This window comes from Stomoxys calcitrans, chromosome 3, assembly GCF_963082655.1.
Source record: "Stomoxys calcitrans chromosome 3, idStoCalc2.1, whole genome shotgun sequence".
In the NCBI taxonomy this organism is placed as follows: domain Eukaryota; kingdom Metazoa; phylum Arthropoda; class Insecta; order Diptera; family Muscidae; genus Stomoxys; species Stomoxys calcitrans.
In genome coordinates, this window is record NC_081554.1 from 56,643,320 (window position 1) to 56,662,408 (window position 19,089).

Below are 19,089 nucleotides of genomic sequence, written 5' to 3' on the forward strand. Positions count from 1 at the left end.
ACACCACGCCTTTGTCCTTCATTTATAAGAGCCGCTGAGCCGTCTGCCTACGATCACCACCCCGTGACTTAGTGCCGTATCCGTGCCGTGAGTGAATCAAATCTCCAAAACTAACATAGCTAGCACCCCGCCTTTGTCCTTCAGACATAAGAGCCGCTGAGCCCGCAAATACATCCACCTGTCGTCTGCCTACGTCCATCACGTCTCTGAACCCACAAATCCAACACCACGCCTTTGTCCTTCATTTATAAGAGTCGCTGAGCCGTCTGCCTACGATCATCACCCCGTGACTTAGTGCCGTGAGTTAATCAAATCTCCAAAACCAACATAGCTATCACCCCGCCTTTGTCCTTCAGACATAAGAGCCGCTGTGCCCAAAAATACACCCATGTGCCGTATGTTCACGACCATCACCCCGTGAGTTATCACTGTATCCACGCCGTGAGTGAACCACGTCCCTGAGACGACACTTGAGGTTGAGTGCGGCACACCGCTGCCAGCGGCACAGTCTTGAATTGACGGATCCCTTGTATTGCCTTCTGGAAGATCATGTTACACGGATGAATCAAAGCTGAAGAACTGAGTGAGCCTGGGGATCTACATTGAGAACTCAAGGACTGAGATTTGTTTTCGACTACGTGATCAAAATACGGTCCTAAACGCGGATATCCGGGCGGTCCGGGAAGTAGTGAGGTGGTGTAGTAATAACGCGAGGACGTCGAGTGTGAACATCTTCAACGACAGCAAAAATTGCCATAAGGGCAATAACAACCAAGACGGTAAGGTCACGAACAGTCTGGCAGTAAAAGAAGAAGATTAGAGAATGGCACGATCCGCTTCGTTTGGGTGCCGGGCCATAGGGGAGTAGGGGGAATTGAAAAAGCAGACGATTTGGTAGTGACGGTCAGAGGCCACCGTAGCGCAGAGGTTAGCATGTCCGCCTATGACGCTGAACGCCTGGGTTCGAATCCTGGCGAGACCAGAAACAATTTTCAACGGTGCTTTTCCCCACCTAATGCTGGCAACATTTGTGAGGTACTATGCCATGTAAAACTTCTCTCCAAAGAGGTGTCGCACTGTGGCAAGCCGTTCGGACTCGGCTATAAAAAGGAGGCCCCTTATCATTGAGCTTAAAACTTGAATAGGACTGCACTCGTTGATATGTGAGAAGTTTGCCCCTGTTCCTTAGTGGAATGTTCATGGGCAAAATTTGCAATTTGCATTTGTCAGAGGACTGCCGTCAACAAACTTGGTTAACCCGAACCCTTTCGGATCGACTCGGTCCGAGTTAAGAGCGTGAACTACGAACGCTGTGAAACACTGAAACGGTCACTGTGTAACAGCGAAACTATCGGCTGGACGACGAAAATCCTATGTAGAGATGCGGATTGTGAGAAGACGAGTCTATTTTTGAGAGGAAGCAAACAGGAGGTTAGTTAAGCTTTCGGTATCATACCAAGACACATAGGATTTCGAGCTCACTTATGCAAAATCGGTTCGGCAAGTGATAGTATGAGTAAAACATTCGGGGAAGCTGATGAGACGTTGAAGCATTGGAGGGATTGCTATGAGCACCACACTTTGAGGTCCGATCTGTGTGGTGTCCATTAATGTTACAAGAAGCTTAGCTGCGAGCTACCGGGCTCATCCACAGGTTGCGGATAGTGGAATGCTCCATACGGTGTAGCTGCAACGGCAGTCGTGGACAATTAGCGGTATCGAGCGGAGAGTTTCAGTGAGAGGCTGGGCGGCACCGGCTCTTGCTTAAATACTCAGTGCCTATGATACTCGATATGACAAAGCGGGTTATTGGCACCTTTAAATAACCAATGGCCATACTGTTCCCGTCGCGATAGGTCCTTTTGACCAGAACGAGCTTGCTCACCTATAGGAGCTTGACGAGGATCGCCATCTCTGCAAGAAAATGTGACTACGACGACAGCAGGAACAACACAATTGCGGCTTCTAGAAACTCAAGAAGTCAAAGCGGAAGAATGGTTTATATGGAAGCTACGTCAGGTTATAGACCATACTTGGCACCATTGTGGGAGTACGTAACAGACCACCAGACCGTAACAAAGATTCAGCTCGATCGAGTAATATTTGCAGCTTCTAAGAGCTCAAGTAGCCCAATCGAACTATCATTTTATATGGGAGCTCTATCCAAATCGGAATCACTTTCTGATTCGATTCAGCTATGTCCCTCTGTCATTTTGCCTTTCTAAGTCAAATTTTATTAAAAAAAAGTACTGGTAGCAATTTTTATTCGATCTTCTTCAATTTTGGCAGAAACATTCTCTGAGGTCTGAAGACGAAGCCTATTGAAATTCGAAAAATCGGTTCAAGAATTGGATAGGATTGCCCAAAAAGTAATTGCGATTTTTCATATAGTCGGCGTTGACAAATTTTTTCAACGGTTTGTGACTCTGTAATTGCATTCTTTCTTTTGTCAGTTATCAGCTGTTACTTTTAGCTTGATTTAGAAAAAAAAGTGCGCGAAATTTTGTTTCTAAGTTTTATTAAAAATGCATTTACTTTCTTTTAAAAAATCCGCAATTACTTTTTGGGCAACCCTAGCTCCAATATATATTGTATATGTATCGTCCCAATTTGATTAATACTACAACCATTTGGTTATCCGCACAATATTTGGCACGAGGGTTTCTCTTATGACTCCTCAGATCTCTGGTTAACTTTATTGAAATCGGTTGAAAATTGGATATAGCTATCATATATGTATCGTCCGATTTCCATACCAGATACCTGGGATCAGCATCGTCGCGGAGCCTGTACCTTTTTTATTATGCAAAGAAAACCGCAGTTGAGAATCGGGCGAAACACCGCGGTTAAAATCCAGTACGCCTTTTCAGACCCCATCCTCCTTCTTCTACACCTAGAAATGCGATGGAAGAACAACACAGTCATTCCCTTTTGGATCTCTCTAGTCCAGTCTCTAGCCAAGAATAACGTCCAGGCAATGATCCTAGGGACAGATCGGCAGCTACATCCCATCCAAGAGTGAAGATCGGTATATATGGCGGCTATATATAAATATGCTTCGATCTTTATAATATTCGACAATGATATGCAAGAGTTTAATACAACTCCACATTTCGAATTCGGATAATAAATCCGACTTTGTATGTCCAAAACTTTATGCTAAGAGATAAATCTTCATGGGCCGATCTGGGCCATACTTAGCATATGTTTCAAAGGATCTACCACAGCTCTTTGCTTCAAATTTCAGCGAAAGTAGGTAATGAATACTCCTTTTATGGATCCGCTTTTACAGTCTAACCTTACCTAACCTAGTTGTATTCTTTCTAAAACAAATAGCGATTTAAACCAAATTAAAGTAATTAATGCTAAAATTGTTTCTTTTCGTTTCAGGTAAGCAATTCTAGGAAAACAATGATAACTAACTTAAATTGAAAGAGCTTGAAGGAAGATGCATTTCATCACAAACTTTTTTTTATTTACCAGTTGCCAGTATTGGTAAGTGCACTTCATTCACTTATAATGATTTTAATTTCGTTCTTCAAAATTGATTCTATAATTGGGAGTGATTAAGTGATGGGAGTACAAGTCAGCTTCATAAAATCATAAAATTTCCAAAAACACATCCCAAACATAAAACATGGAATGAGCTGTGGAATGATGAAAGAATCTATTCAGTGACATAAACAGGTCATTGAACAAACTTAGCCAACTGAAGGAACTAGTTCCGAGAGCCACCTTAAGGAATTTGATCATTGGCAAAAACTTGCTGACAAATTGAACTAGTGAACTAACTGAACTAGTTTAGTGAGCTGAAGTATACCTGACTTGAATGAACTTTATTATCGACAACTACCTTCTCTTCTGACCATTACAGATAAGTTACACATCTGTATTAGTGCAACTATTCAACAGTTGATGAATATATACATCAACTATTGAATAATTGCATCTTCTTTCGATGTATTATAGATGCTACAAACGGAATTCAATGTGTATATCGATAACTTTGAACTTTGACTTTTGTTGAATAAACTGCTTCCGATTTTTCTGGCCTTGTCATTCTATAACAATTAAAATTCAATTTCATTTCGAGCAAAACAAGACCTTACCCCTCGTCATGTCTCTTTAAATCATTTAGCCAACAATGGCAATGATTAATGAATGATTGTCTTGTGTTACCAAAAGAGATGCCTGTTACAACCTTTTTTTTCCCAATTCCTTGGCAAATAACAAATTTTTGCCTACAATAAATCTTTCAATACATTTGTTTCAATTTCTTTTCAAAGGATGGTCGGGCTTGTTTTCCTTCAATTTATCAGTTTCAATGATGTAATCAAAGTGAAACAAAACAAGCAACAACCGAGGAAAATGAAATTTGTCACTGTTTACCCAAGAAAGAGACATGGGCATACCAGAAAAAAAAAAACGGAATCGTTAGCAAATTATTGGGGTTACTCAACGAATCACAGCTGGAATTGAAAAACGCTTATGTCCTTAGAATTTCAAAATAAAGGCACAACAAAATTAGGTTTTGCTCTTTCTTTCATACTCTACTTGTCCTTTGGGTTTCTTGTTGTTTTCCTGCTCAATACAATATCCATTGGGATTCTTTTTTTATTTGTTTTAAGCCATGTCGCTCTATGTATTCAATTGTTCGCGTGTATTCCTGGCTTTTTTTCATGTATGACTGTCTTTAGCATGATTTCATATGTGCCACTGTAAGGGCTAGTAATCAAATGAAGAACTTTCATTATTCCCAGAGTGCAAAGAAGCAAGGAGGATAACGAGTGCTACTTTGTAATTCTAAGAAATCTAAAAATTAATTCTAGAAAAACCTTATAGGATTAATACGTATGAGAAGAGGAATTCAAAGTCGTTCGACAGAAAAATTATGTTATGGCATGACACCTAAAAACTCCAAAAACAATACTAGCTATGCCAGCCATCAAATATTGCGGTGGCGCCCGAGCAGGCACATCGATAAGGAAATGGAATAGAATTGCGAGTGCAATTAGAAGAACTCGTGGATAACGAGTGTTACTTTGTAATTCTAAGAAATCTTTAAATTAATTCCAGAAACACTTTATTGTATTAATATGGGAAGAGGAACTCAAAGTCGTTCGACAGAGAAAACATGCTATGTTGTGACACCTAAAAACTCTAAAAACAGTACATGCTATGCCATGAATCAAATGTTGAAATGACAATGCAACCATCAATTTAATAGTAATTTTGTATTTTCTAAAAATTCATAGATATTTTGTCTTTAGAGAAAAATTTATAAAAAATTCATTGTTGCAGTGGCGCCCGAGCACGGACATCGATAAGGGAATGGAATAGAATTGCGAGTGCAATTAGAAGAATTCTTGGATAACGAGTGTTACTTTTTAATTCTAAGAAATCTTTAAATTAATTCCAGAAACACTTTATTGTATTAATATGAGAAGAGGAACTCAAAGTCGTTCGACAGAAAAACTATGTTGTCATAACACCTAAAAACTCCAAGATCAATACATGCTATACCATGACATCAAATGTTGAAATGACAATGCAACCATCAATTTAATAGTAATCTTGTATTTCACAAAATTCATGGAAATTTTGTTTTTAGAGACAAATTTATAAAAAATTCATTGTTGAGGTGGCGCCCGAGCAGGGACATCGATAAGGGAATAGAATAGAATTACGAGTGCATTGTTGCGGTGGCGCCCGAGCAGGCACATCGATAAGGGAATGGAATAGAATTGCGAGTGCAATTAGAAGAATTCGTGGACAACGAGTGTTACTTTGTAATTCTAAGAAATCTTAAAATTAATCTTATTCTTATTGGATTACTATGGGAAAAAGAGCTCAAAGTCGTTCGACAGAGAAAACATGCTATGTCGTGACACCTAAAAACTCCAAACACAAGACATGCCATGCCATGCCATCAAATGTTGAAATGACAATGCTACCATCAATTTAATAGCAATCTTGAATTTTCACAAAATTCATAGATTTTTTCTCTTTAGAGAAAAATTTTTAAAAATTGTTGTTGTTACAGTGGCGCCCGAGCAGGGACATCGAGATGGAAATAGAGTAGAATAACGAGTGCAATTAGAAGAATGCGAATTTTGCCCATGAACATTCCACTAAGGAACAAGGGAAAACTTCTCACATATCAATGAGTGCAGTCCGATTCAAGTTTAAGCTCAATGATAAGGGGCCTCCTTTTTATAGCCGAGTCCGAACGGCGAGCCGCAGTGCGACACCTCTTTGGAGTGAAGTTTTACATGGCATAGTACCTCACAAATGTTGCCAGCATTAAGAGGGGAAAACCACCACTGAAAATTTTTTCTGATGGTCTCTTCAGGGTTCGAACCCAGACGTTCAGCGTCATAGGCGGACATGCTAACATACGGTGGCAATTAGAAGAATTCATGGAAATTTTGTATTTATAGAAAATTTCCTCTAATGACAAAATTTTACAAAAAAACGTTGTTTTAGAGAATATTTTATATTTCCAAGTTTTTTCCTGTTGGGGCGAAGATGATCACATTTCACAATTATAGTTTGTTGCTCTTTCGAGACGAGCTCAATGATCGGAGATTTTCTTTTTGCAAGTGGAAAAGGAACGCCAGAGATAGCAACAAACACCAGCCACTATATGGGACGCGTTTCGCCTTTGGTTAGAAGACTTTTCATGTTGGTATATTGCATTTGTATCGCATTTATGGCGAAGATGCCTCTATGATACACTTACCCCATTAACCACGCTCGACAAACCTGTTTATTAGCTGTACATTTCCCAATGCATGTGTTCGTGTAATGACAGATTTTTTAGTCTGCAAAAATTGCATTTAGGGCGCCCAGTGCAGGGGTTGTGGGTTCGATTCCCACCAGAAGCCCTGGTCTGTCGCTACTGTGGTCTCACAATGGACTTAAAATTATCTGAGTCTGTAAAGGACTGCCACCATTACCTAACTAACCTAACCTAACAATTACACTACATCCATGGTACAAAACATTTTAAATATTTTGTGTGGAAAATTTCATAGAAATTTGTCTATGGGCAAAACTCATAGGAAGAATTCAGTGAAATTTTTATAACAAATTTTATTTTTAGAAAAAAATTGGCGCCCGTGCATGGACATTGAGAAGGGAATAGAACAGAGTAACGAGGGCAACTAAAACAAACTCATGGACATTTTGTCTTAAAAATTCCAAAGAGATTTTGTTTTAATAGAAACTTTCATAATAATTTTGTCATTAGAGAGAATTAAAAAAATTTTTTGAATATTTAACAATGATTTTGTCCTTAGAGAGCATTATAAAAATATTTTGTCATTAGGGGAAATTTCATGGAAATCTGTCTATAGGGAAAATTTCATAGCAATTAGTATATAGGCAAATTTCATAGGAATTTATTTTATAAAAAATTTGTCTTCAGAGCAAATTTGGCGCCCGAGCATGGACATCGAGAAGGGAATAGAACAGAGTAACGAGGGCACTAAAAAATATGTCATGGAAAATTTATCTTCGAATTATTATTTATCTTCGAAATATAGCCATTACCAATATATTATGATCTCTGGAAGAAAAAGGTGTAAAAGTGGTGGTTGTATGCTGATCACGAGGCAATTGCGTTTAGAGGAAAGTTTACCTGCACTCTTAAAGATACATTTCAGGAAGCTCTACATGCAACAGCAAAGAGGGCTACCGAAAATGCCCTAGGCGTAAATCCGTGCAAGACAAAAATAGTTCTTTTCAGCTGGAGATACAAGTTGCCTACCTTCCATTTATAGAAAGCTCAAAATACCTGGGTGTTTTGTTGCACAGGAAATTGAACTTCAAATCCAAATCCAATCCAACTCTTGCCCTATGCACCTGCAAGAGAGCCATTGGCAAAAGTTGGGGTTTTAGATCACGCGTCATGCATTCGGTACATACTGCAGTTGTCAGACATATAATGCTATATGGTGTTGTGGTCTGGTGGATGGCGCTTCAAAAGTCCACCTACTGTTCAATACTCAAATTGAACATCAAATCCAACATTTTGGAAAGGGCAAGAATTGCAACTCTTGCCCTTTACACCTTCAAAAGAGCAAATGGCAAAAGTTGGGGGTATAGGCCGCGTGTCATGCATTGGATATATACTGCAGTTGTCAGTCCTATAATGCTATATGGTAATGTGGTTTGGTGGATGGCGCTTCAAAGGTCCGCCTAATACTTCAATACTTAACTGGATTCAAAGGATGGTTTGTTTGTGCATCACAGCCGCACTGAGGACGACACCATCTGATGCACTGAATTTAATGCTACATCTAATGCCTCTGGACATTGTGGCTAGACAAATTGCAGCGACCACTGCTGTGAGGTTAAGCGAGATTTCTGTTTGGTCATGTGGCGGCAACGGACACTGTGTTTTTCTTGATACCATATCTGATGTTCCAGGCAGTGTGGATTACAACATACCTGAGACGCTTTTTGATAAATATTACTGTACCACTATTCTTGATTGGAACTACGATATCCCTGGTAATAGAACTTACATAGACTTCTATACGTTTGGCTCCAAACTAGACGACCAGGTATGCTTTAGAACTGTAAAGATCTAGAACTGGTCATATAGAAAAGGTTACCCGACCACTGCAGTGTGTATCAAGCGGAGATTCTTGCAATTCAGGAAGTGGCGGAATAGTTAAGATACAATGTCATTACGACGATTGGCAAAAATATCTTCTCAGACAGCCAGGCAGCCATTAAATCCCTGGATAACGTATTTCTGAACATAAAAACCGCCCTCGACTGTCGCAGATCTCTCAACGAGATGCCTGAACAGCTCAAAATTTACCTGTTCTGGGTGCCGGGCCACAGAGATATTCCAGGGAATTGTAAAGCGGACGAGCTTGCGAGACTAGGAACTACCTACCTTACATATTCCAGGGAAACTGGAATCTGTGGGAATACGTCCAGCGACATGTAAGCTAAGTTTTCAGAACCAGGCCCGAAGGATAACGAATGATAGATGGTTGCAAAGAGGGGGCTGTGAACATTCCAAACTGCCTAGAACCGACATCTCAGTCATTGTGTCCGTCATGATTGATTGATTGAAGGTTGCCAGTAACGACTATTGCCGAAGCTGTGAGGACATCGAAGAAGAAGAGACTATAGAACACCTTCTGTGTGCGTGTCCTGTACTAGCAGTCAGAAGGAGTTCCTCTCATATGTCGCCAGCATTAGGAGGGGATAACCACCTTTGAAATTTTTTTCTAATATTTTCGCAAGAATTCGTACCCAGGTGTTTAGCGTCATAGGCGGACTTGCTAACCTCGGCGCTATTATGGCTCACGTGAAAATCTAATTAAAAAATTGTTTTCTTTACAGAAAATCTCATAGACATTTTAGCATTAGATAAAATTTCAATGACATATTGTTATAGCAGTGGCGCCCGAGCAGGGACATCGGGAAGAGAATAGAAATTCTATAGAAATTTCGACATCAAGGAAAATTTGAAAAAAAAAATTGATTTAAGAAAAAATTTTAAAGAATTTTGTCTTCGGGAACAGTTTTATAGGCATTTAAAATTGGCGCCCGAGCAGGGACATTAAGTTGAAAATAGATCAGGGTAATGAGTGTAATTTCGAGGTGACATGACGACCAGTACGCTCTGAGTAGATTCGCATGAAATAATATTCAAACATTAAATTATATGGACCGTACTATCGATTCAAATAAAGATGTCATGCATTTTTCTGAATTTTATGCGTTTTTTTTTGACAAAATTTTCTATAACACTTCAAAATTCACCCTTTAGAAACTTTGGTTTTAGGGACAATTGTATATACATTTGGTTTTCAATGAAAATTTCATAGAAATGTTATCACTGCAGTGACATCGAGAAAGGAATTGAATAGGCTAGGAGCTATAGAAAAACGTGAAACGATTTGGCCGATTTATAATCCTAACCGACCTAGATTAATGAAAAGAAATATTTGTACAAAATTTCAAGCACCTAGCTCTACTCCTTTGAAAGTGTGGGTGCTTTCGACAGGCAGACAGACGGATGGACGGACAAATCAACTTAGAATGTCAAGACGATCAATAATATATATACTTTGTTGGGTTTCAGATCAATATTTCGATGAGTTACAAACGGAATGAAAAAATTAGTGTACCATACTAGGGTTAAGGGTATATAAAAATTCCATACAAATGTTGACATTACAGTGGCGCCCGAGCAGGGACACCGTTGCATGAGTCATGGAGTTACGTAGAAGAGGTGTACAGTTTGAGGAATAGTACGAACCGCTGTTTCATTGAGGAAGTTGGAAATGTTCACGTTGCAAAATGGAGCTAGCGTATTCGACTTGGGATCAGAGGCATAAATGGTACCGCTTTTGCATTTGAGATTGAAATTTCTAAAAAACTAGAGAACATTTTCTTAAGAAAAATTTTTTACATTTTTTGTGTTAATGGAATTTTTTTGTAATTTTGCCTTTAATGAAAATTTTTAAAATTTTTGTCTTTAGTGAAAATTTTTTAATAATTTTGTCTTTAGTGAAAATTTCTTAATAATTTTGTCTTTATAAAATTTTTTTTCGAAATTTGGTTTTAGAGCAAATTTTGCCTTTTTATTTCTAACACAAAAGCGCCCCGGTAGCCGGTTTAGTAGCATGCTCGGATTGACAGTACGGTGGTCGTGGATTCAATTCTCACCACAGGCAGTGGCGCCCGAGCAGGGACATCGTTGCGTGGTTCATGGAGTTCGGTAAATGAGGCATAGATTTTGTGGAATACTGCGAACAGCTGTTTCATTGAGGGAGTAGGGAACGTTCACGCTACAAACTGGAGCTAGCGTCTTCGTCTTGGAAGAGATAGCATGATTGGTACCACTTTTGCATTTGAGATTGAAATTTCTAAAAAACTTTGGCTTGAGAAAATTTTCTTGATAAAAATTTCTTAAATTTTTTTGTGTTAATCGAAATTTTTTTTTCTTAAATTTTGTCTTTAATGAGAGTTTTCTTAAAATTCTTGTCTTCAGTAAAAATGTTGTCTTTAGAATTTTTTTTTTTTTGAAATTTGATTTTAGAGCAAATTTTGTCTTTTCGTTTCTCACACAAAAGAGTGCCGTCCCGGTAGCCGGTTTGGTAGCGTACTTGGATTGATAGCGCGTTGGTCGTGGGTTCGATTCTCACCACAGGCCTTGGTTTGTCACTACTGTAGTGTCACAATGGACTTAATATTGTCTAAGCGAGTCTGTAAATGATTGCCACTCTTACCTAACCTAACTTTCTCATAGAAAGTTTGTCTATACATAAAATTTATCCTCACTCTATCGAGTATCCCTTTTTACAACCATTTGTTGGATCTCAGATCAATATTTCGATGAGTTACAAACGAAATGAAAAAGTTAGTGTACCATACTATGGTTGAGAGCTTGAATATTCCATAGAAATTTGGCGTTAGAGTGGCGCCCGAGCAGGGACATCCTTGCGTAAGTCATAGAGTTCGGCAATTGAGGCGCACAGTTTGAGGAATGCTGCGTACCGCTGTTTCATTGAAGGAGTTGGGATCGTTCACGCTGCAAACTGGATGACTGCGACTCTTGCCTAACCTAAAGTTTGTCTATACAGACAATTTACCTCCAATATTTTGAGTATCCCTCGTTGCTATCGTATATGGCTCATGTCAAACTGACGTTTATTGAATATGTAGATTTCGCCTCTTTGTCTTAAATCATGATAAGCATTGTTATCATCAGCGTTTCCCTCGGCAGCAATTGCACTGTCATTTGCAAGTGTAAGCCCACGCACTGGTATACCCAGAATTATTGGTCCTCGCTAAGGATGAAACACGTTTCGCTGGCATCCACAACAGCAGCTGTTAACTGTTTGCTAATTGATGTGATTTTAATTGAGGTTGCAATTTGCAATTTGTCTCAAATATTGACATTATTGACACATTTGACATGTCATAGTCGTTGACATTTACGATATTGTCGTCTCAACAGTAACTAACAGGGAGTGCAATAACTGCCAGCTACAGAGAGATGAGAGAGAAGAAACTGCTTTTGTTTGTTTTCATGGAACTTGATTTAAGTTTTCTGTCCTTTGTTGGTCCTTTGGGAGGACCCCTTTTGTTTTTGGGTTTATTTTCATTTTTTTTTTTGGCATAATCTTTGTCCTTTTTTTTCTCGTTTTTTTTGACAACTTTTTATGTTCATGGCCTTGGGAGTTGTTTTTGTGAGATTTTTTTTTGCTTGCATTCATTTTCAAAAAAGATTTTTTTTTACTTTTGGCAGAGTGAGAGAGAGCATACACTTCAAATTGAAAATTAATGACTTAAATTGATATTTAATGCAAGTTATAGGCAGCTGTTTTGTTTGGGATTTTGCAGATTTTTGTTCTTAGTTGTCCTATGATTTGAAAAGTTGTTTAAAATTAAAAGGGTTTTAGATTTCTGAATAATCTATCAAAAGTTTGCTGACATCAAATGTGCATTAACATGTCAATATGACCTTTAGCTTAGAATATAAAGACTTATTTGGGGGAAAGCAGAGAAACTGAAGATTGTCGTAATCTGCAGTTGATAATAAATATATGCCAAGGAAGCAAACATTTCAATACGGATAGAAATTTTAAACCTCCAATTGTATCACAAAATTGGAAATTGAAAAATTCGAGTTGGTTTTGTTCAACACAAGAGCCAAATTGGCAAGCTTTTACCTGCCTCTGCTACAAGGTCGGTCAATTGATATCCTGCCCATATCATCCATATCCTATGGGCCAGATATCACTAGACCGATCTCGTAGCAGAGGCAGGTTAAACCTTGCCTATTGGGCTCTTGTACTGAAAAAAAACCACTGCCGCACCTGCGGAGACGACGATGAGGGCAGGCAGTTCTCTGTTACTGCCCTGTGATAAAAAAAGTTTCTCTCAAAAACCCATGACCAAACTAAAACTTTAGTAGACGACATGGTTTAGTCTCAAGCCTCATTTTTAGTCTCAAACCCCTAACTTTAGTAGACGACATGGGAGTGAAAGCAGAGACAACGGGGGACATGTTGAGGCTTTTGATAGAAACGCAATTTCAAACGCAGGATACGACGGGACTCACGGAGACACCAGAATTTTGGAATAAAGAGGTTCATCGAAGGCTTATTATAACGAAATTTATACTAAAGGAGGCTTTGAGGAGCTTCAAACCATTTATTGGGTTGCCCAAAAAGTAATTGCGGATTTTTTAAAAGAAAGTAAATGCATTTTTAATAAATCGTAGAATAAACTTTAATCAAATATACTTTTTTTACACATTTTTTCTAAAGCAAGCTAAAAGTAACAGCTGATAACTGACAGAAGAAAGAATGCAATTACAGAGTCACAAGCTGTGAAAAAATTTGTCAACGCCGACTATATGAAAAATCCGCAATTACTTTTTGGGCAACCAATAAATCACCCGAACCTGGTGGAATATTTTCGGCTTTACCACAGAAGGAGGCCGACTATCCGGCGCCTTATCTGGTCTCTATTTTCACAGTGTGCCTAGGACTTGGATATTCTCCGAAAGCCGACAGGAGGCAAGAGTGTCATTTATACCCAAGCCTGCCAAGGCAATCCTTTTGGAAGCCCACCATAAAGATTCAGGTGGTGTGCCCGCTTCTTTCGTTCCTGTTCCGACTTTGTCTCCCTCCGCAGGTCTCCGTCTGGAGTTTGCATTGGGGGTGCTACTCTTCCCAGAGTACTTGAAAGCGGGGAGCTCTTTTCGTTCTTCAGCGTCTAAGCAGTGTTATGCTGTTCGGGAGATTTGACTCTCTTTTTAGATTCCGTAAAAGTGCCTGGAAGTTCTATCCTTTCCAGCATCCTGCACGTTCGCAAGATTGCGTTGCATGTGCCTGCTTCTCCTTCGTCGTGCCCCGGATTGTTTTCTCGATCTTCTTGTGAGCTTAGCCCTCGCTAACCTGTGCCTTCATCTCGCTGTCCTCATCTCTCGATTCTGCTGCGATGAATGTTTCATTGCCACTCTCTCTGTCTGAATCGAGAACACCACCTTTACTTAAAGGCTAAGGACGAACAGCGCATCCCTGTGGTTTATCCATCTCTTCCGAATTTATTAGTCTGACGACTGGTTGTTGTTGAAGTCACATTTTCATGTGGAGATGGCGCTCCACGTCAAGCTTCTTTTGAACGGTGAGTTGTACCGTACCTACCGATATCCGAACCGAATATGGTCCAAATCGGACAATATCTCGATATAGCTGCCGTATACGCCCGTTCTGCCGATTTTTAGTCTCAAGCCCATAATTGCCGCGTTTATTACCCGATTTCGCAGAAATTCGGAACGGTGAGTTGTACTGTGCCTGCTGATGCCCGAACCGAATATGGCCCAAATCGGACTATATCTCGATATAGCTGCCATATACGCCCGTTCTGCCGATTTTTAGTCTCAAGCCCATAATTGCCGCGTTTATTACCCGATCTCGCTGAAATTCGGAACATTGAATTGTACTGTGCCTGCTGATGCCCGAACCGAATATGGCCCAAATCGGACTATATTTCGATATAGCTGCCATATAGACCGACCCGCCGATTTTTAGTCTCAAGCCCATAATTGCCGCATTTATTACCCAATTTTGCTGAAATTCGGAACGGTGAGTTGTACTGTGCCTGCTGATGCCCGAACCGAATATGGTTCAAATCGGACTATATCTCGATATAGCTTCCATATACGCCCGTTCTACCGATTTTTAGTCTCAAGCCCATAGTTGCCGCATTTATTTCCCGATTTCGCTGAAATTTGGAACGGTGCGTTGTACTATGCCTGGTGATGCCCGAACCGAATATGGCCCAAATCGGACTATATCTCCATATAGCTGACATATCGACCAATCCGCCGATTTTTAGTCCCAAGCCCATATGATCCAAATCGGACAATATCTTGATATAGCTGCCACATACGCCCGTTCTGCCGATCACAAGCCCATAGTTGCCACATTTATTATCCGAATTCACTGAAATTTTAAACGGTGAGTTGCACCATGCCTACAAATGTCCGAACCGAATATGGCCCAAATCGGACTATATATCCATATAGCTGCCATATAGACCAATCCGCCGATTTTTAGTCCCAAGCCCATAATTGCCGCATTTATTACCCGATTTCGCTGAAATTCGGAACGGTGAATTGTACTGTGCCTGCTGATGCCCGAACCGAATATGGCCCAAATCGGACTATATTTCGATATAGCTGCCATATAGACCGACCCGCCGATTTTTAGTCTCAAGCCCATAATGCAAATTTTGCCCATGAACATTCCACTAAGGAACAGGGGCAAACTTCTCACATATCAATGAGTGCAGTCCGATTCAAGTTTTAAGCTCAATGATAAGGGGCCTCCTTTTTTTGGCCGAGTCCGAACGGCATGCCGCAGTGCGACACCTCTTTCGAGAGAAGTTTTACATGGCATAGTACAACAAAAATGTTGCCAGCATTAGGAGGGGAAAACCACCGTTGAAAATTTTTTCTGATGGTCTCGCCAGGATTCGAATCCAGGCGTTCAGCGTCATGGGCGGACATGTTAACCTCTGCGCTACGGTGGCGCATAATAGCCGCATTTATTACCCGATTGTGGTGCCTACCGTTGTCCGAACCGAATATGGTCCAAATCGGACTATATTTCGATATAACTGCCATAAAGACCGATCTGCGGAGACCATTTTCAGTTTTTCAAAGAAACTTATCAATATTTTCATGAAAAATTTTCACTTTTACAAGGCCAAAAATTCCGGAAGGAGCATTCCAATGCTTTTGCAATGTGCCGGAGAGTTCTTAACCATTGACTTGGCCACAATTTTTGTCTTAGTATTGGATTGAAAATCTCAATGGTTTGGCTGTCATAGATCAAAATGTCAAAAAACAAAAAACGTGACAAAAGTCTGAGAAATCAAGATCTGGAGGCTTGATTTTCATGTTTTCGTCCATTGTGATGCCACAGCAACAGAAGAAGGAAGATGTCTCTTAGTTCCTACCGTTGAACTATCCAGGTCGCTTTTAAAAAGTCCAACAACCTAAAGTAGATCTCCTTTTGACTGCCAGTGCGGGACACACACACAGAAGGTGTCCGGTAGTCTCTTCTTCATCGATGTCCTCAGAGCTATTGCAAAAGTCGTTGCTGGTTGCTGTAAACCTTCAGTCTGTCAGCACATTTTCCGATTGGACAGTGACCTGCCATGATGGTCAAGCCAGCTACAGCAAAGCAGTAGACCTCCTCAAGTCTAGATTAGGCCACATAGTTTTGGAATGCTCGAAGTCCCCTCTTTGTGACCCTATATCATTTGTTGTCCTTCGGGCCTGGTACTGAAAACTTAGCTTACATGTCGCTAGAGGCATACCCACACATTCCAGTGTCCTGGAGTGTGCAGGGTAGTAGCCTAGTCTCGCAAGCTCGTCCGCTTTACAATTCCCCGGGATATCTCTGTGGCCCGGCACCCAGAAAAGGCGAATTTTGAACTGTTCAGCCATCTCGTCGAGAGATCTGCGACAGTCGAAGGCGGTTTTTGTTTTTAGAAATACATTCTCCAGGGATTTAATGGCTGCCTGGCTGTCTGAGAATATATTTATGCCAATCGTCGTTTTCCTGCTTTCGGAATGAAAATGACCTTTGTGTCCCTCCATCCCATAGGTGTATATGACATTCTGACACAAGCAGAGTATATCTCCCTAAGCCATGGAACCAGTCTATCAGGGACAGCATATAATTCAACTGGTAATACATCATCAGGGGGCCTGGCGACTTAAAGGAATCGAACCTTCTTATCGTCCAAAGGATTTTCTGCTCCCTAATAACCTCCCACGAACCAGTGATAAACTATTCTGGCGCCACTTTGTCCTAGAGGTCTCAGATGTATCCTCCACGGAGCTACAGAATTCTACCCCGGTTTTTTTCTAAGCCTTCCTTATATTTTCTTAGCTCAGCCTTATAGATGTGCCAGTCGCGTCGTGCCATTGTGGCCTTCCTTAAACCAACCAGCTCTGGGGTCCACCATGGCGGTCGCTTTTGGGCCCTTGGTTTGGCACTAGGACATGCTGACACAAGTGAGTCATTCAGGGCCTTAGTGATCCGCTTGACCACTATGTCTATATCCTCCGCAGTTTCCACTTCTCCTTCGCTGGTCTAGAAGGGATAGACGTGCAGAATTGGGGTCGAATTTTCTAGACGAAGAAAAAGAAATTCTTTGAAACGGACTTCATTTCGTATTCGTACGCCTGGCTTTTTAGAGAAGTTTACAACATAATTAGCTATAATGCCGATTTTTATACCCACCATGGAAGGATGGGGGTATATTCATTTTGTCACTCCGATTGCAACACATCAAAATATCCATTTCCGGCGGACTCTCCCCCTTACCCCAAAAGTACTACCCAAAAATAAAAGTGGACCGATCGGGCAATATGGGATTCAAATGGAAGGTATTCAAGAGTAGAGTACGAATTTTATAATAAAAGTTGGGTCCAAGTTCCTAGGGGGCCGCCCCAGCCCCAAAACTCCTGTAACAATATGGGACTCAAATGAAAGGTATTCGGGAGAAGATTACGAATATGGTCAGGAAGTTAGAAAAGGCTTTATAATTTATTGATAACGCAAGGGCACGGACCCTCCACCAATACCCCAAAAACACCACCCAAAATCCATAGTGGACCGATAAGGACAATATGGGCATCAAATGAAAAGTATGAGGGAGTAGATAACGAATCTGGCATACAAATTCATGTCGAAATATAGGGGGTCACCCCACCCCCACAAAAACGCCCTAAATGGGCACATTAAACAATCTCGGCAGTACCGATTTTCGCATGTTGTGTAGGTTGGTATGGAAGGAAACATAGGCTATATAATCTTTCTGTATCGGAATGGGGACGGACGCTCCCCCTTATGCCAAAAACGCAACCCAAATTCAAAAGTGGACCGATCGGGACAATATAGGTATCAAATGAAAGCTATTGGAGAGTAGTATGCGATTATTAAAATTTTAGTCTAAGTACCCATCGGGCCGCCCCAACCCCAAAACTCTTCCAAACAGATACATTGGACGTTTTTTTTTTTTAAATAGGGGGCTCAAATGAAAGGTATTCGGAAGTAGATTTCGAATCTGCCATACAAAATTTGATCGATAGGATATATACTTGGCTGAACCGATTTTCTTAAAATTTTCATAGATTGGGTACGTTCGTCTGTAAGGAAACATAAGCTATATAACTTTTTTGGATATCGGGGTCCGCACCCTCCTCCTTTCCCCAAAAACGCCACCCATATCCGAAAGTGGTCCGATGGGCACAATAAGGGTATCAAATGAAAGGTATTGGAGACCAGAAAACGAATATGGTATTAAAATTTGGGTCCAAGTAATTTGGCCCAGATCGGTTCATATTTGGATATAGCTGCCATATAGACCGATCTCTCGATTAAGGTTTTATGCCCATAAAAAGCGCATTTATGGACCGATTTCGACGAAATTTAGGATCGTGAGTTGTGTTAGGCCCTTCGACATTCTTCTTCAATTTGGCCTAGAGCGGTCTAGATTTGGATATAGCTGTCATATAGACCGATCTCTCGATTTAAGGTTTTGGGCCCATAAAAGGCGCATTTATTATCCGATTTTGCTAAAATTTTGGACTGTGAGCTAATTAAGGCCCCTCGATATCTTTCTGCAATTTGGACCAGATCGGTCCAGATTTGGATATAGCTGCCATATAGACCGATCTCTCCATTTAAAGCCTTGGGCCCATAAAAAGCGCATTTATTGTCCGATTTTGCCGAAATTTTGGACAGTGAGTTATGTTAGGCCTCTCGACATTATTCTTCAATTTGGCCCAGATCGGTCCAGATTTGGATATAGCTGCCATATAGACCGATCTCTCGATTTAAGGTTTTGGGCCCATAAAAAGCGCATTTATTGTCCGATGTCGCCGAAATTTGGGACAGTGAGTTCAGTTAATCCCCTCGACATATATCTGCAATTTGGCCTAGATTGATCAAGATTTGCATATAGCTGCCATATAGACCGATCTCTCGATTTAAGGTCTTGGGCCCATAAAAAGCGTATTTATTG

The 19,089-nt window shown here is 40.4% G+C and overlaps 1 protein-coding gene across 1 annotated transcript in view; it reads right to left on the reverse strand.

Annotated features, from left to right (window-relative positions):
• Positions 1-19,089, reverse strand: part of LOC106089703 (uncharacterized) — a 340,612-nt gene that overhangs the window by 185,159 nt on the left and 136,364 nt on the right. The window lies entirely within an intron of this gene.